Source organism: Panulirus ornatus, chromosome 31, assembly GCF_036320965.1.
Source record: "Panulirus ornatus isolate Po-2019 chromosome 31, ASM3632096v1, whole genome shotgun sequence".
NCBI lineage: Eukaryota > Metazoa > Arthropoda > Malacostraca > Decapoda > Palinuridae > Panulirus > Panulirus ornatus.
In genome coordinates this window covers 9,100,615-9,125,110 of record NC_092254.1, presented here as the reverse complement: position 1 = coordinate 9,125,110, position 24,496 = coordinate 9,100,615, and the positions used below count along the sequence as shown (strand labels likewise).

The following is a 24,496-nucleotide window of genomic DNA, read 5'->3' as shown; positions in this document are numbered from 1 at the left end:
AAGAAAGACGTCTAAATACAAAGGCATCTCATCACCAAAACATTCATTGGACGTACTCAACTCAACATCCTCCATCATCACAAAATGCTGTATTGGCCCTCATATCACCAAACGTGGCCACATCACCACGAGAGCATCATACGTACCGATACATTCACGTGCGCACTCACAACACCTTCTAGCGTTACCACAGCCACCACCACCGCCGCCACCGAAGTCACCTGGTTACATTTCTTCGCCGTAACAGACGAGTCACGGTACTCGGAGTGAGGTCACGCATCCCCTTTTAAGAACGGTTATCATTCCCCGCCAAATGCAGATATCAAATCAGTGGTGGCGTAGCTCATGGGCCGAGAGAGAGAGAGAGAGAGAGAGAGAGAGAGAGAGAGAGAGAGAGAGCTGGCAACAATCTCTTTTCCTTGCGATCTCCTTTGACACAACGAAAAAAAAAAAAATAAAATCCTTCCCGAATGATACGAGTCATTAAGTACGACTGTGTCGAGGAGCAAAAGGGAAACCTGAAATCGATAAATACCAACTTGATATCAAGTGAGGTGGTTAACATCGCGAGAATTAACAAGAAAAAGAAAAGAGGATATCAACGTTTACATGAACACTCGCTACTTTTGAAAGACCAGATCATCAACACGCTCATGGGGAGGCTCAAGACAGCCTCATTATAACGGGAACGAACATTTAAGGTCCGAGGGCGATCGCGCCGTGTGACCTTACCGTCAGGGAACACACAGGCAAGCCTTAATTTAGAGCGAGAGATCAAGAAAGACTTGGCACCTGATGGATATCGCGGTCTTGAGAAACGCTAGAAAGCCACGATGGTAATTTTCAAGAAGGGACTTGTAAGATCCGGAGAGAAACGATGCCGTGTGTTCACATCACCTTTGAAGGGTGAGAGAGAGGGAGAGAGAGAGAGAGAGAGAGAGAGAGAGAGAGAGAGAGAGAGAGAGAGAGAGAGAGAGAGAGAGAGAGAGACGGGTTGAAGTGTGGCCCAAGACCATTCAGATCACGAACTGGCTCACGACCTAAATGACTGGGAGTTGCTTAAACTTCTTAGGCTATATCCAGTGCAACTCAGGTGCGATACATAATCATTATATGTATGTATATATATATATATATATATATATATATATATATATATATATATATATATATATATAAAATCTATGCGAAATATGTAAGTTCCCGACTTAAATTTCCATGTCCATTTTCTTTTTTTTTTTCCCACGTACTGACAAGATAAACAAACATGGCGGAGTACGAAAACATTTGGTGTTCTCGTCGACAATGGCGGTGCTACCGGCCTCCGCCCGCTTGAGGTTACACAGCGTGTGACGCCTCACCTTTGGCGGGGCTCTTTCATCGTCAAAGAACGTTTCGCTCCAAACGAGTCCATCCTGTCTCTACTACTGAGCGTAGCGCTGCCCTGAACTTGGACTACAGAGCCGATGGAAAACGGGCCCTGGGGGGTAACACAAGACCAAAGCTCTTTGAAGGAGGTTCTAAGTTACACACACACACACACATATACATATACATATATATATATATATATATATATATATATATATATATATATACACCGTACCTCAGTGCCCTTCGCCATTTTAACATGCCGAACACCTGATTTCTTGTTTGTGCGAACAATATTTACATCATTATGCACGAAAGAAGCACGGCTGCAAAACTATTTACTGGTCAACATTCACAACACTTCGAAAAACAAGGCCCACTTGCCAGTTTCTCTCGTTTCATTTGATCTTATTTGGAGTTTCTTATCACACGCACATTCGGGTACAATATGAATTAAAAACAACAACACACACAGTACATATGTTATAAAATTCCCAAGGACTTATACTCAGCAGACACACCAGCACCGTTCAACGTCTGAACACAAGACAATGCGGAGATAAACATCTCGTTTCTTATCTTCATTCATTCCATTTTATTCTCGGCGCTTGATACATTATCTAACCGTGCTTGCTTTACATGCGCTGGCAAAGATCTAAGAGTCACCAGCGCACCTTTACACCTTTTGTTTCGGTTCAGAAGACCATGAAAAAAAAAAAGATAACAGCTGTGTATAAACACTCTCTTCGGCTCTGGGTCTACAATGATTTAACACGCTTGTACGCAGCATACCCTCCGATGCACCAGCATTAATGTAAGAATTATAAGTGTGTGTGTGTGTGTGTGAGAGAGAGAGAGAGAGAGAGAGAGAGAGAGAGAGAGAGAGAGAGAGAGAGAGAGAGAGAGAGAGAGAGAGAGAGAGGGCACAGGGTCCAACCTCCACAGTCGAGGGTACGAAGCTTTTAAGGGGTGGTTTTTGAGAGTGGCGTTCCTCAAGGTGTTGTGTGTGTGGCCTTCCTGCCCACCTCCGTGACCAGACTGCAGGCCACGCTCTCACTTGCATTACCTTAAAAAAAAAAAAAAAAAAAAAAAAGGAAATGAAAAAAAGGGAAAAAAAACCCTGTCGTCAAGGCAAAGGGCCGAGGTACGTCTGTTTGGGAGGCTAGGCAGATGGCCTGGGGGATACAAGGTGTAATCCTCAGGTCAGGCCGGGAGATAAGGTCAGTTGGTTGCGCTGGAAGATTCCAAGATAAGGTCGCGGCTTGGGGCTGGAAAGGGAAAGTCCTGTAACATTTTCTTTCGTCTTTCCCATCTGAGTACAAGAGCTAACTCGGGAAAAAAAAAAACCTTTCAGGAGACGAAACAGAACAGATGAACATACACCTAAATTACGGGGTTATCATCCATCACACGATTAATAAACACACAGAACTAATCTCTGCGTTCCATCAAATTCGTCTCTTGTAACTCACGCGTAACATTACCTGTGTACGTACCGGCACTGTACTACAAGCGGTGTGACTACGTGTACAACAGCGGCACAAAGCCAATGCTGGCGATCGTGCGGGTAAAACCGAACAAAGCAGTGAAGTTTACAAAAAGTTATAATTTTCTTACACTCCTGAATATCAAACTTTTAAAAGCATACACAGAGTGTTTGTCGAGTAACGTACAAAACTAATCCATTCAGTCCTTTATTATATTAATCAGGGGAAAGCATAGACTACTGGCATGATTATGTTCAGGGACCTGAATCAATACAGCGATACTGCTGGCTCCTGTTATTCAAACCCGTTCCCTCGAATGGACGTGCTGTTACGCGATGCTGATTGCTAGTGCTCGGCTTCAGCATAATCTGGAGAAATAATGTTCCACTGTGGCAGTCAAAGTGTGGCTGATTAATCTGAGCGGCTGATCTAACACTGTTTGTGTGTGTGTGTGTGTGTGTGTGTGTGTGTGTGTGTGTAAGTGTGTGTGTCCCGAGAATTTCCAGTCCCTTATTGCAAGCACTTTTCTTTCCAGGCAACGTCCATGTATCTGTCCTGACATTCCCACAGTCTCTTGCATTAGAGTTGCATCTGTTCAGCCGCCCACGGCAGCGTCACGCCCACGGGTATATGCGCGCAACCGCCTCCTCCTCCTCCTCCTCCTAGACACCGAGGTGAGGTGGGAGGGGAGGGAGTTTGTGGCCGTCTTCCAGGTACTGGCAGGTAGCTATTCAGCAGCCCTAATGACAATATCGACTGTTGCTGACAATAGTGACACACCGTTCCTTCTACCTATTGTTATGCCTCCTGCTTCGCTCCCTCATCTTCTACCTGCTGAGCCTTCCTCCCTCCCTCCCTCTTTCTCTATCTGCTGAGGCCTCTACCTCCCTCTCTCATTCTCTGTCTGCTGATCCTTCTTCCTCCTTCACTCATGCTCTTCCTGCTGAGGCCCCTGCCTCCCTCTCTCATCCTTTACCTGCAGATCCTTCCTCCCTCCCTCCTTTATTCTCTACCTGCAGATCCTCCGGCCTTCCTCACTTCCTTTATACATACTCTACCTCATTCCTTGCTCTTTCCGTCTCCCTATCTTCCTCCTCCCTCACTGCCTACAACCGTGCTTCCTTATTCTCCCTTTAACCGTCGTAAGGCCAACCTTTCTCCCTTCCTCCTTAGGTTGTTTGCCTCTTCCCCCATCCCCGCTCCTTTCCCATTTACCTTGAGCCTCGTTCTTCCCTCTCGTCTCTCACCCTCTCTTCTCCACTCCCCTTCCTCATCTCCTTCCTTCGATCCCTGGCCAACAACAACTAAAATAAGCGCCTCTCTCTCACGCATTTTTCGTTTCTCTTCTCCTCGCCACCCGCTGATTTCCCTGCCTCACAGCCTGCTCTGCGCTCCTCCCCAACACTCTGCCTTTCTCGTGTCCTCACTACTAAGGTAAATTGCCTCATCAGTGTGGCGCAAACACCCGCTCGACTGGATGCTTCGTCGACTCGCTCACTGCCTCACTGAGCGCATTACATCATTCAACACAGGAGAAAATCCCTACTTACACCATCTTCCTCACTCTCCTGTTTTATCACACCCTGTTCCACGTACTGTTGTTCCTGCGCTGCCTTCAAGCACAGTCTCTTGTTTATTCTTACATCACTTCCTTTTACTGAATCATCCATCCTCCGCTCCTCCTGCTTTATCACACCACCTCCTCTACTATTTCAACCACGCTGGCGTTCATTACACCCACTCCTCTGCGCTGCACTCTGCGTACAAGTGCGGTGCACCGTCTTCCCACACTCGCTCAATACACAAGTCTTCTGCCTCACTCAACTATCTTCTGCTCTCCTTTTCATCTCACTTTATGACGCTATCTCTCACAGTTGTTTATCGCACCATCTTTCACGTTCTTGTTTCTCAAGCCAGTCCCCCCACGCCCAACCCCCCTCTTGTTAATCAAAATAACGCCCGCACACTTGTTCATCACCCAATTTTTCCACACCTCTTGCTCATATCCCTCAACCATGAAAAATTACCATCAGCACTTAACTGTCCTAGAAACAACAAATAAAAAAAAGCCATAATGTCTGGAGAAAAACTAGTTCAACTGAACGCGAACATTTTTTTCATAGGCTAGTAAGCCTTCTTAGACCTCTGATTACTTCCAAGGTGAAGCAAGAACAAGAGAGACACTCTGTAAGTACGACAGGTGTACTTACGGACAGGCCAGAGCTTAGGGAGGCGCAACACTACTACTGGCAGAGAAGGCCAGGCCATGCCTACGTCAGGTGCGTCAAGTCAACGCCAAAAAATTTCTTATCGTCCTTTGCTCTGTATCTGATGTTCCTTATCATCCACTGCTCTGATATGGATGCTTTTGGTCGTCCACTGCTCCGCAATCGGTGTCCCTGGTAGTCCACAGCTCCGCAATCGGTGTTCCTGGTAGTCCACTGCTCTGCAGTCGGTGTTCCTGGTGGTCCACTGCTCTGCAGTCAGTGTTCCTGGTAGTCCACTGCTCTGCAGTCGGTGTTCCTGGTAGTCCACTGCTCCGCAATCGATGAGTGGTTGGTTCGTCCAGTATTCTGATATGAACGTTTCTGGTGTGGTCCACTGCCCTGCCATCACCACATCAACAAATTCTGACGCTTCCAATCCTGCGTGTAACTTTTCTCCCACGTCTTCCACCCCTATTATTAACACCCAGATTTGTGGACGGTTCGTAGAGAAAGAGAGAGAGAGAGAGAGAGAGAGAGAGAGAGAGAGAGAGAGAGAGAGAGAGAGAGAGAGAGAGAGAGAGAGAGCGTGGAGCAAGGAACCCTCGACACGGTTGCAGATCTTCCTCTGACTTCGAGCCGTCCTCATCGACTACCTTTCTCGTCAGCTCTCTCGCGATCTTCATCTCGACTGCTGAGGAGATCTTGTCTGGCTCAGGGTTATCCAAAGTCTCGCGTGATGATCAGGGCTAAAGGCTAGGTCTCTCTCCAGACCTTGTCCAGCCCCCTGTGACTCTAGGGAACACTGCAGGAAGCAATGAGGATGATATCAAGCGTCCCATATATCGACTGGACTGATGCCATGGTCATGTCTTGAAACATATTTAGCTGATGTACTCTCGTAGCTGCTTCCAATCTGCGTCTGTATGATCGCACTTCTCCGTAGGGGGACTTGTGTAAGTGCCGATCATCCGTCCCCTGTCACTAGTGCATATGATAACGTAGGTATTTCTAATAGTTCCCAGGTGCTCTGACCATGGAAGTTCTCCCAGCCTTGAAACCTGCTTTGTCGCTCTCCACCGAACATTCTCCATCTCATTTACAAGTTGCTTTAGACCCAACTAGCATATTCTGATAATGGAGGAACAGTTGCTCTTTTACAGTAATTCAATACTTGATGTATCCACATCATTCCGTGACGCGTCTGATGGTTTCCACTTCTGAATTTCCTTTTGTTAATTTTCTCTAAGGTGGGTTAATGAGAGCTTGTTGTCTAAGGTCACTCTCATACCCTTCCCAGACTCCATCTATTCCATGGGTATCCCATCTTCTAACTTGTAGATATGTTCAACGAGACCGGATTTCCCTATTCTCACCAATCTCCGTTTCTCACGGTGGAAACACGGTGGCCAACAATCGACAAAATTCCCTACGTTACACATGTCAAGTCAAGTCGTGTTTCACGATCTTCTGGTGCCATAAATGCTGGAAAAAAAACTTTTGCATCTCTGGCGATCGACCACTCACTGCCATATTCATTTACTGCGTTGAGCAGAACGCACACACTACAGGCATGTCAGTACTGACGGGAAAACGTCCGAAGAACGAAACGTAGATATACCACATCAGCTAGACCGAAGAGGGAAAGGGATCCAGTAAGAACCCGAAACCAGGACGAGATCAGAGGGTCAAGAAGATAGGAGTGCGACTGGTCCAACTTCCGCTGGATTTTCTGGGCCACAAGGGCAGGGCAGGCAGTGGAGAAAGGGTTCCCTGAACACGTTTATATGCTCGGCTGAATTATCGTGGAAATCTGAAGGTAACCTTTGACGAATGGGATGCATAAGCTCATTATTTCAGAGTCGACGAAGTCACTGTCATCTTGAATTGGGAGCAATAGTAGTAGTACAGGAGAGGAGACTACCTTAAAGAGGCAGGAAAGGACTGAGAGGTCGAGAATAAGACGAAGAGAAGTGTCAGCCTTGGAGAATGTTGAAGTCGATCCATACTACTCCAGTTCTTGGTGACCAATGACCATGATAAACAGTGTTTCCTTGGTCACCTGACAAACTCCAAATGAGCACCTTGTTCTTCTCGTGGTTTCCTAATCATTCTATAATGACCAGCAAACTCAGGTCTGAGCTCTGGCATGAGCTCCGAAGTGTCGTGTTTCAGCAACATGACCAGTTGTCCTTCTTGGACAGGTTTGTGAGGCTATAATTTCTTTGCTTAATGGGGCAACATACGAGAATCTGAACTCCTAAGGAGTCTGTCTCGCGAGAGGTACGTTGACGAATACAGCAGACAGGTCATGACGGAGATAAGGAGGCAGGCAACTCGTATGACAGACGTGTATTTGCAGTGGAGAGGCGCCCGTCAACTGAACGACTGTCGAGCCTATGGTTCACTGAACATCCGAGGATGTCATTGTCCCAAGTGGTAGTGTTGGATCACATGACACGGCGCTTGACATAAAAGATGCCTCCACAATACGCGCGTGTTCCACAGAACCATTACTGGTGCAGGATGCACTGTTGTATTGCACTTCTGACCGCTGCCGAGTTTATAAAGAAGCAACGCGAACAAAGCTATTGAATTCTGAACCATCACAGAGGAGAGAACCTTTCGGGGCGACGCGCTGATGAATGATATTCTTTGAAAGCTACAGCTACCGACGATGCGGATTCGTCTGGCAGGAGGACGGGTTCACAGTCGCAAGAGAATGAATCAGCCATGAGAGTAAACTGGACAAACTACCTGTTCGGTTGGCGATGAATCCAAACGAGATAGCAACAGACCCTTTGCTGGGGCCATGAAGAAACACGACACGGGTATAGGTGCATTTGAAGTACCTTTGTAGGATGAAAAAAAAAAAAGGAACATTTACATACGCTGAGATATCTTTCGCCATGTGAAGCCAGTAGTACTATAAACGCGCTTGGCGAGGAAATTCAATCCATTCCAGGATGAGCGCCTGCACCAGTGTCAATCTCCAGAACCTGACGGACGAGAGACGTGGGAACAACTAGTTGTGACACCTGACGGTACTTCTTGCTTCTTTACTGGAAGCGTAACGTTAACGTCCAACCTAACAGTTACTGAGGAAGAACCCTTCTTGGCCGGGAGTCTCTTGGTATGGCGAAGATACGAGAGCTCGTGCCGAAGAGATCTGATGTCATCAGAATATATATATATATATAGTCACACTTGTCGACGAACCTTATCATGAACTTCGACTGAGGTAGTATCTGGAAACGTCAGCAGGGTGTCATCTAGAGTGACGTCCAGGTACAAAAGAAAAACAAGGTAGAAAACGAAAGCTGAATGTACCAGCCAGAAATTCATTCTTCCCAACAAGTTTCGACAACAAAGGAGAATAAATTCTTGGCTCCTTCTTTCTGTTTTCGTCGCAACCTTTAACCTGAGCGGCAACAGTCTATCTCGAAAGAACACCTGCTGTTAATATCAACTCGTCTATACAGGAAGGTGAAGCTGGAATTACACTCTTCTACCGTAAGAAACTACTGGGCTTGTTTAACGTAACAGGTTTTTGTCTTTGGAATAAAGACAAGAGTGGTTGATGATTAGTATGAATTTCCATGGAGTAATCATAATCGGTGTCTTGGTTAAGTCTCAAAAGCCCCGGTGACAACAAGAGGTTGAGGATCTGCCACTGAGTCGTTCCGTTCTGCCTCTGAATAAAGCAGGACTGGCATACACAAGGGCGTGTGGACGCCCACCATGAGGACGGCTCTCAACGCCCTCGCCGAAACCTCAGTAATTAAGTCGAAGACTAAAGTGCTTGGCAACCCTATCAAAGTTGAGGGTGAAGGAACGGTACAGCCCAAGAAGAGGACAAGGATCCTACATCACTAACAAGTCATCTGTTCCAAACTTTGTCTACATTTAGACGTCTACACGAGTCGCTGACCGTAGAAAAATGACGACTTTAAGGAATCAGTCAGAAAGGGGCTTTTGAAGAATTATCAGGTAATACTACGCACAGTAATGCAGATGCATAAATACTCTGGAATCTCGGCTGCACGTATTTTCTCGTACGCAGACGACCAAGACAGATACTCATATCCACACACGTAGACGGACTGTCTGGTGATGCAAAATATAAACGTTAAAAAGAAAAAGGAATATGCCCGTCCACTAGACATTCATCCGCTTTTGTCTCTCTTCTCACTATCGTCTCTACTCCCTAACACAAATAGATATACTCTCTCTCTCTCTCTCTCTCCTCGATACAATGACCTTGTCTGTGTCGCCAATGGACGCGTTGGTAACGTACGTACACCCCTCCTCCTCTCTTTCTCTCTCCCTTCCTCCACTACATCCCCAAGTGCTTGTTTGTACCTCGGGAAGCAGCATTAGCAGACAATCAAAGGATCCTCATACGAGCACCGAGACAAGAGCAGGCACCAGAGAGCACATTCGCGCAAGAACACAAAGCACCAGCGATAATCTCAAGATGAATTGGACACATACAATCCGCAATGAACAACATGGTAATACGATAACCTAATGCACTCAAAATCCGCCATCTATTATTACCATAAAAAAAAGAGAGAGAGAGAGAGAGAGGAGGGGGTAATAATCCCGAGTGCTTTCCTTGCACACCCACGGCACAACACACTTCACACTTGCTTAGTGACGGAGCGGAGGTCCGAATCCCTCAAGGGTTAAAGTCCTAAGGGATCGGCACGGGACTTCGGACCGTGCGAACGAGGTAGCCTATAAGGAATTCCTGGGGCTTGACCGCAGTATGCACGCTGGCGCCCCGCCGGGCCCACACACACACACACACACACACACACACACACACACACACACAACGTGAGAGAGAGAGAGAGAGAGAGAGAGAGAGAGAGAGAGAGAGAGAGAGAGAGAGAGAGAGAGAGAGAGAGAGAGAGCGTGTGTGTGATCCTGCGATACAGTAAAATACATCATGAGAGATAGTACAAAACGGGAGGGACGTATTACGTCATGAGGAGTTTCCTTGTTCATAAAGTATGAGGAGCATTCCTTCTTCTTTTTTCCAGGAAGAGAGAGAGAGAGAGAGAGAGAGAGAGAGAGAGAGAGAGAGAGAGAGAGAGAGAGAGAGAGAGAGAGAGAGAGAAGGGGGGGGGGGAACGCTCCAAGATACGATCTTGGGACAACACACACGAGTTATCCAGCCCGGCCCAAACTTTAGTCTTGAGGCGCTAATTCCATCGTCGTCTTTTGTCTCTCCCGCTAGCACCGGAACACACACACACACACACACACACACACACACACACACACACACACACACACACACACACACCCAGGAGACGTATCAGGCTGGCCTCTCGCTGCCTGGCTCTTCTTCTCCTTCCTCTTCTTCTTTTTCTAGCAAGGACTGAAAAAAGGTCGGAAGGGGTGGGAGGGGAGAGGAATGAGAGGTAGCGTCTGGGGTTGCCAGGCGATGTTGCAAGGCGGGTGTGTCATGCAGGCAACGGAGCAAAACCGAACGCCCATTGTTCCTTCACTAGCGAGTCGTGTTGGTGGTTGTTGTGGATGCTGTTACTCCTGCTGCTGCTTACAGCAGTGCCTCTGATACGTGTTTCTTGCTGCTGCAGCTGCTGCTGTTGCTGTTGCCTGCAGCAGCGCCTCTCTGACACGTGTTTCTACTGCTTCTGATGCTGCTGTTCCTTACAGCAGTTGCTGTACGACGTAGCAGTTGCTATTCCCTGCAGCAGTCTACTCAGACGTGTTTCTGGTTGCTCCTGTTGCCTGAATACGTGTTTGTTGCTGTTCCTGCTGCTGCCTGAAGGAGAGCCTCCGGTACGTGCTCGTAACTGATGGTGTTAGTAGAGGACTCTGGGAGAGCATAATAACCTCTGGGTCAATGCGCAATGTCCCCCCACCCCCAGTCTCTCTCTCTCTCTCTCTCTCTCTCTCTCTCTCTCTCTCTCTCTCTCTCTCTCTCTCTCTCTCTCTCTCTCTCTCTCCTGGTTCTATCCCTTGGCTGGTTAACTCGCTCTTACGCCTTGTCTCTTGTTGCCCTGTGGTGACGCATGTTGCACATCTCCTGTTTGGTGATGCTTATTTGACTCACTGTAACTTGTCGTTTGGTGGCGCTATTGGCATTTGCACTTTTACAATGTCCGTTAATGAACTCTTATTTCACATCTAATCTCTCGTTTGGTCTCAACCTTGGAAGAGTGATAGTTTCATAAGACGATTAAATCTTGTAATTCTCTTCTTGTCACGGATTGAAGATGTCCCTCCCTGTAACTTCTTACTCACTTGGCCATCGTTCGTGACGCTGTTTATTACATACAACGAACCGAACGGACGGTAAGTCTTTAACCCCCCCCCCAAGCACAACGGTCCGACCCTTGAGTACGACGTCAAGACCCGTTGGCATGATGGCCCGATGGCCCTTGAGGTCGGGTTGTGGATCAACACCACACTCGCACCGTCACCACACCTTCCTCATCCTGTCAGCTTCGTCCTCGTTTTACACAACCTCACCTGGGCGACGCCGCCTCAAACAGCTTGGCTGATCAGCGAAGCATTATCCCAACCCAGGCTGTGCCTGGTGGAGACAAGCCCCCAATATCGACTGGGATCTTTTGTTCAATTTGTCCAACACGCGATCAACCTGTACTCGGCAACTTGTTATGCATGTAACATGTCCTTAATCTATAATGTTCACCACACATCTAGCTGAATACGAACGTTGTTCACCACACACACACACACACACACAAACTGCTTCATAATGTTCACAATCTTATTTTTTTTTCTGTTCTTTTCCTTTCACTTTAAAACCTTCCTCCAGACTTTCTAAATCTTTCACTTTCTAACTCCCGCCTTCGTAACCTTGGATCATAGAGACTTCTCAACCAACACGTAACCTACAGACAACGACACTCTCGTATGTTCTTAAAACTACAAACTCAGCAAAAGGTATATAACTATTTATCGATATGTCTGTGGTGAGTTGGTGAGCGCGTCTCGTTTTCTTCACCATTTTGGGTAAATGTATAAAGAATAAGTCACCGATGGAGCAGCCTCAGTGTTAGATTCCCCCCCAAGGTCTCCCTCGCCTGGCACGGGGAACTTCGTCTCTCCTCTCGGTCTGTTTTCTCATGCGCGTTGCTTGGAACCCATCCTAGGCTGTCCACTACAGACCAGGTCACCCGAGGAGCTGGTGAGGATGAGGTCTTGGCTTCTGCAAGATCATTTTCAACACCGTTGAGTGACAGGCAGACAACCTGAGACCACATCTCTGAGGGGACACCCAATGGATTATTACAACCCAGGACATTTCATAATGCAGTCAATGTCCGGTTATGAAAATCGCCTTATGTTGTGATGCGGAGCCACACACAAACACACACTCGTCACAACAATTTTGACCCCTATTATCCATGTCTTCTTGGACCAATATCTCGAAAGCAGTTACGATGGTGATCTTTAAATCAAATATATATATATATATATATATATATATATATATATATATATATATATATATATATATATATACATATATATATATATATAGAGAGAGAGAGAGAGAGAGAGAGAAAGACAATGAGTAAATCAGGTTTTCTAGGATGTCTCTTTCCTGTAATACTTTTTTTTTTCAACCTCAAAGTTGCTCAACCACGCGTCCCTCGAAGCGTGTCGCTACCTCATCATATCACTATCTGTTATCACGTGTGATTCTCGCGCCGCAATATATTTTTTTTCTTTCTTTTGAACCCCTGACGTTCCAATTACCCCTTCTGGGAAAACAGGGCAATTATAGCTCTTATCTCTCCAAAAACCCAGGCCAAAACCAAGGTGATTGGTCATCTCAAAAGCAGATTACAGATAAAACCCAACTGTTAGAACGATCCCCTTACATCATTCGAACTTCGAACTGACCTAGAGATAACCTTCAGTTCTTTACCGATAATATAAGTTACGTTACTTCGCTGCGAATCCGCGTTTCCGGAACACGCACAACTGACCCTGCGTCTCACCCTGCCCACCCCCCTGGCGGCGTCGCCAGAGTCATACGTCACCGGTTATCTGTCTAAAATCCGCGAATTCTTTTGTATCCGGTCCGCGCTTTGTTCTCCACAATGAGAGGGTCATTAATATGTGAAGCAGGGTAGAATGGGCCGGGGTTTCCTGCTAAGGTACAGAGCCAGGACGTGCTCGCCACGTCAATTACAGCCAGAGGCAGCCAGGGTTGCATGGCAGTATAGTATATGCCACACACCAACTATACGATTCCAGTGGAGTGCAATGGGTAAAGTCGTAACGCAATGGGATGGGCGCGCTCAGCTGATGAGCGATGATTCAGTGGACGCAAATGCTATTATTGAGCCTCTTTGCGTAGGTCCCCTTGAACACGACGGTAGGACCCTTGAACACGACGGCATGTCCCCTTGAGCACGACGGTAGGACCCTTGAACACGACGGCATGTCCCCTTGAGCACGACGGTAGGACCCTTGAGCACGACGGCAGGTCCCCTTGAGCACAACGGCAGGACCCTTGAACACGACGGCAGGTCCCCTTGAGCACGACGGCAGGACCCTTGAACACGACGGCAGGTCCCCTTGAGCACGACGGTAGGACCCTTGAACACGACGGCAGGTCCCCTTGAGCACGACGGCGGGACCCTTGAGCACGACGGTAGGACCCTTGAACACGACGGCGGGACCCATGAGCACGACAGTAAGACCCTTGAGAACGACAGGTGGGTCCACGAAGCCTAGGTTACTCTACCGGGCGTAAAAGACGACAGGAAATCCCTTTAGCGCGAACGTAAGGTCCCCATGAAAACAACGTTACGACCCATGGGCATAAAAGACGACGGTGCGACCCATGAGAACGACAGTCCGACCTTTTACCGCTCGACCTTTGACCTGACCTTCTGGGTCAAGGTGGAACATCAGGAGAATGTACCGTCGTGCTCTGGGGTCGTACGGGAGAACAACCCTCCCCACCACTAACCAGGTCCATTCCACTAACCTCAAAGCACACCAGGTCGAACCAGAGCTTCGCGTCTGGCTGGGCTGCAACAATACCCTTGACCCGCCAGCACCAGGGGTAAAGGATCACCATCTTGTATCCATGTGTAAATCACAGTGTTGGCCCCGGATCTGATAAGCCCAACACCACGACACCGACAGACTTCTCAACTTGCCCCGACCGAACCCCTCTCCCCCTTTCCTCCCCCTCATTATCAGCAGATTACCATGGTACGAGAGACGCGCAGATGATATTCCTCCGTACCTCAGACGCAAATGGTGATCCATCTACAGCAGGCTAGAGTAGAGCACCCTAAATTCTAATGCCGTTAACTACTCCTTCTCTCCTCCTCCTCAGGACCTCCTACTTATGCATGAATTAATAAGTAGACTGCGATGACTGACTGAATATGTTTTAAGCTCGAGCCAACACACACACAAATGTTATCTCGTGTTGTAAAATTCCATTGTGTATCTAAGGCGGACGTAAATCAAAAGGTTCTTGTACGAATCCATTTCCTCAAAAGGCCGGACCGCTGTGGTGAATGTCTGTACCCTCACTGCTTTGTGTACATTGTCTTGATGGCCAATAGACTATTATCATCATTATTATCATTATTATCATCATTATTTTATCATCATTATCATTACTATTATCATTATCATTAATACATTATCATTATCATTGTCATTAAATGCTACTGTGCTATTCATTACTTTCAACAGATTATATACAAGTAAACAGTGAACGTGCGCAAATAAGGCCGCTGTTCGTTTGTTCTTGACGCTACCTCGCTAAGGTGGGAGACACCCAACTTGGGTAGTGTGATGATGATAATGATAATAATAGTAATAAGAATGATAATAATGATAATAAAACCCAACTACTGTGAAGTGGTAAATGGTCACTCTCTCCTTACACACTCGGGATCAGCAACAAATTAAGGGAGAGAGAGAGAGAAAAAAAAACAGTGACTTTGCAAGCCACATCAGTAAATATACTCTCCCAGGCATCCTTATAAAAGCCGGCCAGGAGAAAACCCCGCACACCTTCAAACACTGCCATACGTGATGTGAATATCTTCTACATTGGCCTGGCACTACCTCCTCCCCTCTCAACCAGTTTCGGCCAACGATAATTGCCCCCCTTGACAAATGTTAAGCGACAGACTCAACATCCAGTCCTAGCTGGGGTGTTTATTTTTTTTTTGAGCGTGTGTGTGTGTGTGTGTGTGTGTGTGTGTGTGTGTGTGTGTGTGCGCGCGCGCGCGCAGGCAGGGGACGTAGGCAGCAGGAGATAAGTGTGTAAAACCGTGCAACTGGATGTGCATGGATGAAGGAGTCTGCGCACATACATGGAGTTTCTCTGGGGGTGGTTGAGGAATGCTGGAGATAATAAGAGAGAGAGAGAGAGAGAGAGAGAGAGAGAGAGAGAGAGAGAGAGAGAGAGAGAGAGAGAGAGAGAGAGAGACTCCCCCTCTCTCTCGCTCTCTGAGGTGGAGGTTCTCATGCGATTAGCGGCCTGCATCAAAGCCATGATCGTGTTCCCAGGGATCAGAACACCTTGCCCCCCCTCAGCCACCTGTGTGTGTGTGTGTGTTCCAAAGGCTAGCTGATCTGCATCCTAAGCCAAATGTGTGTTGAACAAGGTTAGCGGCCAGCACCTGTGTGTGTGTGTGTGTGTGTGTGTGTGTGTATGAGCGTGCGTGTAGCAACCATGAGTAACAACTTGCATGAAGGCCATCTTGTGTTCAGAATATTACCGTCTAACCCCTGAGACCTCTGCGCTTTCCACTGACGGACACAGTTTACATCCCAAAAGCCAACAGCGTGTACTCCCACAACCAGCAACTTGCAGCTGCGCCGTACTGCGTCCCAACCCACACACCCTCAACCCACCCAACCACCCACAGCCGCCAAAAACCTGCACTCAAGCCACCAGAGTTTCCCACCAAAAGTAACGACCTACCTCTACGCTACGAACGATGCGTGTCTTCCCACACTTGAAATCCCGCATATAAAGCCGTCTGTGCGGACTCCTAATGCATATAATTACGGACATCTCTGGCCGCCCCGTCTCACTGAACATAAGCTGTTGCAAACCGCAGCAGCTGCGAAGGGAATATATATATAAAAAAAACGATACCGGGAAGGACAAACATGAATATAAATCAAGCAAAAACGAGTTAAGGCCACTGTGCTGGTCAACAGAAAACGAGTTAACACAACTAAACAGAAAACGAATTAAATGAGCAAATACCACTGAGTAAAAGCCAACAGAAAACGAGTTAATATCATTGGCTAGAAGTCGACTTTTAAAACAAGCTAACATCAATGTGCAAGGCAACAGAAAATGAGTTGGGACCACTATGTCACAAGTCAGAGGAGCCCCATCATTTCCCCTGCAACTGGAGGGAGAGAGTAGCGTTGGAGTTGCAGACGAGTCCTGGAACATTACCAGGACCCATTCAAGAAAGGTATCTTGGGAGCAATTACGACTGAGACAAGTCAAGAGATAACGAGCCAACGCTAGCGTGTATAAGCGAACGGAAAACGAGCCAACATTTGCATACATAAGCCGTCTGATAACGTATACATAGCTCAACAGAAAACAAAGTACCACAAGCGTCTATAAATATACATATATATATAATTCAACAGAAAAGTTAACACCACTGTGGTAGAGGTCGACATGCGAGCTGAGGGCAATTACTGAAGTGAAGCCTCGCTCGTATGTACGCAACACCTGATGACACGAACAGAAGCCATGAACACAAGAAGAAATTAATATGAACAAAATCCAGCGGGCCCCGAACATAAAGTCCTGAGGATGAGAATGAGCAGAGTCGGGGAGTAAGAAACAATAGCTTAAAGCTGAACACAAGGCAGCAGCAACATGGGGCACCGTCCAAACAACAGCGAAACAATAATACAAACGAATGAATAAGAAATTTCAGAAATCGAGAAAAACCCAGCCCGAAAGAGAACAAGTGGTAGGAGTCAGCAACAGATATATATATATATATATATATATATATATATATATATATATATATAGAGAGAGAGAGAGAGAGAGAGAGAGAGAGAGAGAGAGAGAGAGAGAGAGAGAGAGAGAGAGAGAGAGAGAGAGAGAGGGAGAGAGAGAGAGAGTGGAGGGGATTGGGGCATCCATAAAAGCCAATTACCCAACAGCCTCGACAAACTGGACAAAGACGAGCGTCGGGCATTTATCTTATCATGCTGTCATTCATCACGTTAACAGAGGAAAACATTTTAATGCACGACGCTACTGACCCGTGAGCAATGCATGTCTACAACACCGCAGCCCCTTGAGCTTCATTGCGGGCGGGGGGCAACACAAACTCAAAGTGTTCTCATAGTCAATATTTTCGGGATAAAAAAAGAATGATCAGAGTCTCTCTCTCTCTCTCTCTCTCTCTCTCTCTCTCTCTCTCTCTCTCTCTCTCTCTCTCTCTCTCGCATCTAGAAGTTTCAGCAATCATCAGACAACAGGAAGTAGGCCCATTACCATATTAACGAAGGCAGAGATCAACGGGTTCTGCGCACACGGTCTTATTCACATCTGGTCAGCGCGCATCGATCCGAGCGACAGAAGGAGCTGTGACGGGGGAGGATGGGGGAAGGAAGGAAAAACCACTAGAACGAAGTTTATGAAGCAACAGGACTCATGAAGCGGCCACAGATATAATTGTGGCGTGCACGTCTGTGCTGGTGGTGGTGTGGCGGCGGCACGTTGAAATTCAACACTCACGGGCGGGGCGAGCTGGGTGTGAGGAGCATTGGCTAGGTACGTCGTGCTCCGAGGGTCGTGCCGTCGTGCCCGAGAGGTCTAGCAATACCAGTGTGGGTTTGATCACACCACCGCCGGTAGTAGGTTCGGCCCGGGCGACGGGGTCAAACAGGTACGTTTCTAACCCCCCCCCCCCCCACACACACACACACACACACACACACACACACACGAGAACGTATCGCATTTTGGTCGTATCACTGAACCAAAGGGTGAGTTCACTGCCCAGGCTTTAGGGTCAGGATGCGTGTTCGTTCACAATTCTGGGACTCAGAATGTATCAGCCACAACTTTATTTCTCCGAAGACGGCATCAATTGCAGTTTTAAATTCATGAAGCTTAAAAACAAGAACTTTTAACCTTAAAGACGAGCGGAAACTGACACCACAATATCATGCAAGAACCCCAAAGGAGACACGTTGATGTCGTTGCGACGCGACTCAGTCTAGGCTGCACACACCCCCATGGAAGTATGTCCCTCCCGTTGATAATGAACAGATAGGATGTAAAATCTACCATGGTTAGAGTTGCTCTCACAACCTGCAACGCTATGTGCTTTACTGCAAGACCGTTCGTATTACATATTGCCATCAAAGGTTTGCCTGTGGAGAGGCACCTTCAGCATACGCTACCCCACTAATCCTCTTCCCAATCCCGAGAGAAAATGTGAATCCTTCAGCATATGCTGCCTTCCTATCCACTTCAGCATCCCCTACACAAGCACGAATCCTTCAACATGACGTTATCCGTCCCCAAAAGTCTCCCAGTGCCTCTGTTTCCGGCACTCCGTAAGGATCCTACACTGCGACACAACGCACCTCGTCCCTCGGACCTGTTCAGTGCTGTGGGCGTCACAGCATGTAACGCACCTCACGTTGGCAGTCTCTGCTGAACTGACTCTGTGCTGGGGGGGAATCGCCCGACATTACCCGCCCTTGAGAGCTATCTAATTCCACCTGTGTTACAGAACACCCTCGCCGGCTGTACACTACTCACCCCCACTCCCACACTCCCCGTGGCCATAAAATAACCAGCCCCTTGGAAACGCTACTACGCTTACCGGCCGTAAATACCAATTTAGAATGATACCGGACGTAGATTGCGCGCATGAATTACATTACTTGTGTTTCACCTGATGACGTCACTTAGATTATAATAACTGTGTAATTACAGAGTATGAAGGACCTGGGGACCAGGGGAAGAGCAAGGGGGGGGGGGGGGTAATGATGGCGGTAAGAGAGTAAGAGGGAGGGAAGGGGGAGGAAAAGTTTAAGGTGGGCACGGGAAGGGAAAAGGAAAATGTGGAGAGGGAAAGGAGTGTGTGTGTTTAAGTGGAGCGGGGGAAGTGGAACAGAAGACGGAAGGCTGGAACAGGAGGGTTAGTGAAACGGTAGAAAACGGGACTATAATGGCAAGGAAAAGAAAAATGAGAGGAGGATGATAAGAGGAAGTGTTGAGGAACAAGATGCTGGAAGGGTGGGAAAGAATGGGAAAGCGAGCAAGATGCGAAGGAAATATACAGAGTAAAAAAAAAAAACAGAGAGAAGGAGCGTGGAAAAGAGAGGAAATACGTAAAGAAGTTGAAGGGAGAGAAGAAATCAGAGGGAGGGTTGGTAAAAAAGGGAGGGGAAAGGGTGGATCCTTGGTACATCAATCTTACTCCTAATTCACAGTCAAAATTATATTCATAAGTTGCATAAAAACAGCTGACGAGTGAGGCATCTGCTCAACTGTTCTTGTCTTGCTCCAAGTATGGGTCTGTAGTCTAAGACTACGGGGTGGGGGGGGGGGGGTGGAAGGATCCGGAGGGCGAGAGGACCTGGGAGCGGGGGGGGGGGGGGGTCTGGGACTACTGTGGGAGTCGCAAAGGATGGAGGTTAACGCGTGGGAGGACGGGGGTAGCATGGATGGAAGAACGAAAGAGTTGTTGGTCTACCGAGAGATTGTCCGCTGGAGGGACAGTGCGCTGGGGTACACGGGTAGGCCAGGTAACAGAGGACGACCTGTCCGTCCATGACAAGATTATCAACTAGAGGACAGTAACATTATCCTAAACTCCTTATCTGAACACTGTAAATGGAGACAGGTCCAATTGCTGAGGTTGTGTGGGCGTGTAATGAATGGTGGTACAGCACTGGAATTAATGACGGTATGAGTTTGAACATGTGAGAAATGGGGAAGAATGGGTAATTAGGCATGAGGGGGAAGATGTAGTGCTGAGGCCCCATTATCATGTTCAGGTCCCGCGGAAGATAAGGGACCACGTGACCTTGAACAGGCGCAGTGGCTTAACCCAGCTACGTCTGTATCCACGCGTACGTTGGCCAAGCGCTTTCTGTGACCTTCCCGAAGAGCAAGAGACATCTGAAACGCATTAATTAGTACCTTCAGGAACACCGCCACAGGCTCGGCAAAGCCGGTCGGCGCTGGGTTACCTTTCAGCTCGTGAAACTCGAGGATTAGCATCGGACCCCGCACAGCCTGATGGCCAGCGACCATGGAAACGTTGGATCACTGGAGGACAAACTCTTGAATCGTACACGGGACAAGAAATGTTGCTACATATACACAGCCAAGGAGGAGGGAATACTGACCCCGATGAAGGAGAGGAAGACAGACTTCCTAAAGCTTGGTGGAGGCAAAGACACGGAGGAAGAAGTGCCGAGGAAGAAAATGAGAGGCGGTTTGTAGCTGATTTATATTTAGGGATGAAAGAAGGTCTGGCTCCTTAAGGCAGGCCAAAGACTTACACCAAATATATATGAATATACACAAATAAATGTATGAATATCAAAATGCACCATTCTTGGGCACACATGTTACCCTCCTAATTCGATGTATTGTATCCACTGTAAGCTCTCTAACTTGCCTCCACTTAAACTTCGATAAGTGCCCTTCACCCATACTCTCACTGAGATCCTGTGTCTGTGTGCTATATCTCGGGAAAAATATCTCAAAACTAAACTGTTACGGGAGGCAAAAAGTATTAGGTGTATGAGATACATGCTCAAAGGATGAAAAAACTTCACGGGATGTCAATGGGTCACTGTGGTTTGGCACAGGAGCAAAAGGCTGTGGCCGTTACGAGTTTTCACTGCAAAAGTTGGAAATGAGAAAGATGAAATCAAGATCGTTACTTGAACTAAAAAAACAGAATACAACAATAAACGCAGAGACATACAAAAATCCAAAATACAGAATGAGAAGTTGCAGTAAATATCATGGTCCTATGGTGATAACTTACACGAAAGAATATGAAAGGGAAGCTGCAAGACGCATTTAAGTGTACTAATGATTGCCTAACATAAGCAGAAATGAAAAATGCAGGAAGAAACAAAAGAAGACACAAGAAATACTAAGGAAAAGAGTGGAAACGGAAAGGATGAATATTCTAAGAGAGCAAATCAATGAAAGATGGAAAGGAATCCAAATATCCTGGCAATACGGCATCAAAAATAGGACGGAACAAGAAAGAAATAACAGCAAGATTAGTGAGACGCAGTATGACAATGGAGTCATAACATATTCCATCTACTACGAGAAGGAGGAGAAGTACAGTTTCAGATACAGGGACCGATAGTTTCAGAGACAACTGAATATGCCGTATAAAGCGGATGCATACAGTTCCAATGCAAATAAAAGCAGGAGCGACACAGCTCAGCTGCGCGGGGGCATTCAGGAAGAATGGGAGGGAGGAAGGCTTGCTTAGGCAAGGTATTGGATCTCGAGACCCTAATACCGCAAGACCTCCCGGGGATGGACGAAGGAGAAGACGGAGAGAGACAGGGCAGAAGAAACACCAAGGCAATCACATCCCGCTTGCACGAGAAGAACGGAAGAAGAGTGATGTGTTTGCCAATAGACCGGAGCTTGGGGAGGGATGCAGAGCCTGAGTTAAATGAACTGGGAGCTGAAGTATGGAGCAGGTGATGGATGGCTGTGTGAGAATGAGGTTAGTGTGAGTACAGTGGGGACGGGGGGGGAGGGCTACTAAGTAATCGTGTGAGAGATCGAGCGGACTTGCTTGGGATGAGGCACCCTGTGAGGAGGGACGAGTCTTGTATGCGTGTTGGATATGAGGTTGAGCAAGGGATCTGGGGACACGAAGGTTATGTAGCTCCGTGAGGGACGAGAGTCATGTGGTGAAGGGTTATGTGGGCATGATGGGATGAGGGGTATGTAGGCATGATGGGTTGGGAAGGTCGGTTATGCAGACATGTAACAGATGAGTGTCACGTAGACATAATGAAAATGAATTATGTAAATATGTTGAAAATGAGAGTTATGTAGGCATTTGGGGGGCTGCAGGTTATGCAGGTATGTAAGGGACGAAGGCTATGTAGATAATCTAGGGATGGACATGTTTGCTGGAGTTAAGGGTTGTGTAAGCATGTAGTAAGGGAAGAGGGCTATGTGGCTATGTTGGAGATGAGGGTTATGTAGACAATGTTGGGGTAAGAGGTATGTTGGGGATGAGGCTTATACATGAATTTATTGTACCGAGTCTTGCCAGCACGCAGGGAAGGGGGGATGGCTATGTTAGCATGCAGGGGATGAGGGTTGTATGGTAAGTCTAAGTCAAGTCTGGGGTAGTGTAAACGCGTCTGAGACTGTGGGCTTGGCATTGAGGGAGCGTGGGAAGGGATGGGCTGTGTGGGTTTGGCTGGCTAGGGGTAGCAATGAGGTGGACAAGGCTAAGGGATACCGAGGACTTGCCGAGGTAACAGGGACGCCGATAGGGGGTAATTTGGGTGTGGCTGGAAGTACCCCCAGGTGTAGTGTGGGTGTAGGTTAGTGTGTGTGTGTGTGTGTGTGTGTGTATGTGTGTGTTCGTGGGGGGGGTGAGTTTAAGAGATGAGGCAGCGTGGGAATAATGAGGGATCTACCATGGGCGTGCCCGGGGGTGCATGGGCGTACCTGGGGGGTGACGTGGGCATGACGGAGGATACGTAGTGTGGATGGTGGCGTGGTGGTGATGATGATGATGGTGGTGGTGGTGGCGATGGTGAAGATGGTGGTGGCTGTGGTGGTGGTGAAGGAGGGACACGTCTCAAGCTTGACTTCTGACAAGGTGCAGCGCGGCGCCTGGAGGTGGGTGGGGGACGGACGGTGCAGGCGTTGCTGACATAGCTTGGGGTAGTCTGGGTGGGGCTAGAGGAGGGCGGTGCCAGTGTGGGTGGGGCTGGTGTGGGCGGGGAGAGTGTGGGAGTAAGTAACAGGCCGCACCATAAACAATACAGAGAGGGGAGGGGAGGGAGGGAGGGAGGGAGACAGACGCCATCTTGACCTTGACCTTTGCTGTTTATCTTCCCACACCTTCAGCCGCCCAGCCCCGGCCACCGACACCCACCCCTTACATACACACCACCACCACCACCTGCCATAAACTGCCGCTGTCTCACGCCGCCCAAGGACACCCACTGCCGCCCGCCCACTGTCACGCCACCCAAGGACGCCCACTGCCGCTCACTGTCACGCTATCCTGGGACACCCACTGCCGCCCACTGTCACGCCGCCCAGGGACATCCACTTCCGTCCACTTTCACGCCACCCAAGGACACCCACTGCCACCCAAAGTCACGTCAGCCCAGAACACCCACCCGCTGCCTCAAACACCCCTCACCTGCGGTGCCCGCCACCCTTGTGTCATCACCTTTGCACGCGATACTTCATCCTCCCCCCACACACGCCGCCCACTCCCCTCCCCCCGAAACTCCCCTGTGTCGCCCACTTCTCCTAACCCTCCCCCCCACCCCCCTCGTGCCGCCCACACGTCAGCATAACTTGCCACCCACAGGTTGGCTCGTTACTTAATCGATCCTGTCATTTGGTTACCCCAGGACCATGCCATCTACCTCCTGCCACACCACACCCCCCAACATCCAGGGGATATCCTCACTCCCTCCTTTCCCTTAGTTCACCCATTCTCACTCCCTCCTTCCCCTTAGTTCACCCATCCTCACTCCCTCCCTCCCCTTAGTTCACCCATCCTCACTCCCTCCCTCCCCCTAGTTCACCCATCCTCACTGCCTCCTTCCCCTTAGTTCACCCATCCTCACTCCCTCCTTCCCCTTAGTTCACCCATCCTCACTCCCTCCTTCCCCTCAGTTCCTTCCCTTAATTATGCCATCCACACTCCCGCCTTCCCCTTAGTCCACCCATCCACATTCTTCTCTTCCACCTCAGTTATGCCAGCCACATTGCCCCCTCCTTCCCCCTGAGTTAGGTCATCCACACTATCCTTCCTCTCCTCACCCCTTAGTTTAAAACCCTTAACACACCCAACTTCCCATTACTTTAGCCATCTAAACAACCTACTCCCTCTAGTTAAGACATCTACACACTCTCCTTCAACTTAAGCATTCACAAACCGTCTTTCTCCTTAGTTGGGCGTTTCTAGCGCGCGCGCGCACACACACACACACACACACACACACACACACACACACACACACACACACACACACACATATACAGTTCAAGACATTCTGGATTAATGAAGCAGATGAGGGGATTCCCCGCCCGCCCTTCCCTGATTCCACAGCTCTGGCAGGAGCAGCAGCCATGTAAGGAGAGTCCCGCGGGCATCCTGAAGCAGGTCCTATGAAGCAACATGT

General features: G+C 48.2%; 1 protein-coding gene across 1 annotated transcript in view; it reads right to left on the bottom strand.

Annotated features, from left to right (window-relative positions):
- Positions 1-24,496, bottom strand: part of LOC139758804 (uncharacterized) — a 1,625,355-nt gene that overhangs the window by 886,521 nt on the left and 714,338 nt on the right. The window lies entirely within an intron of this gene.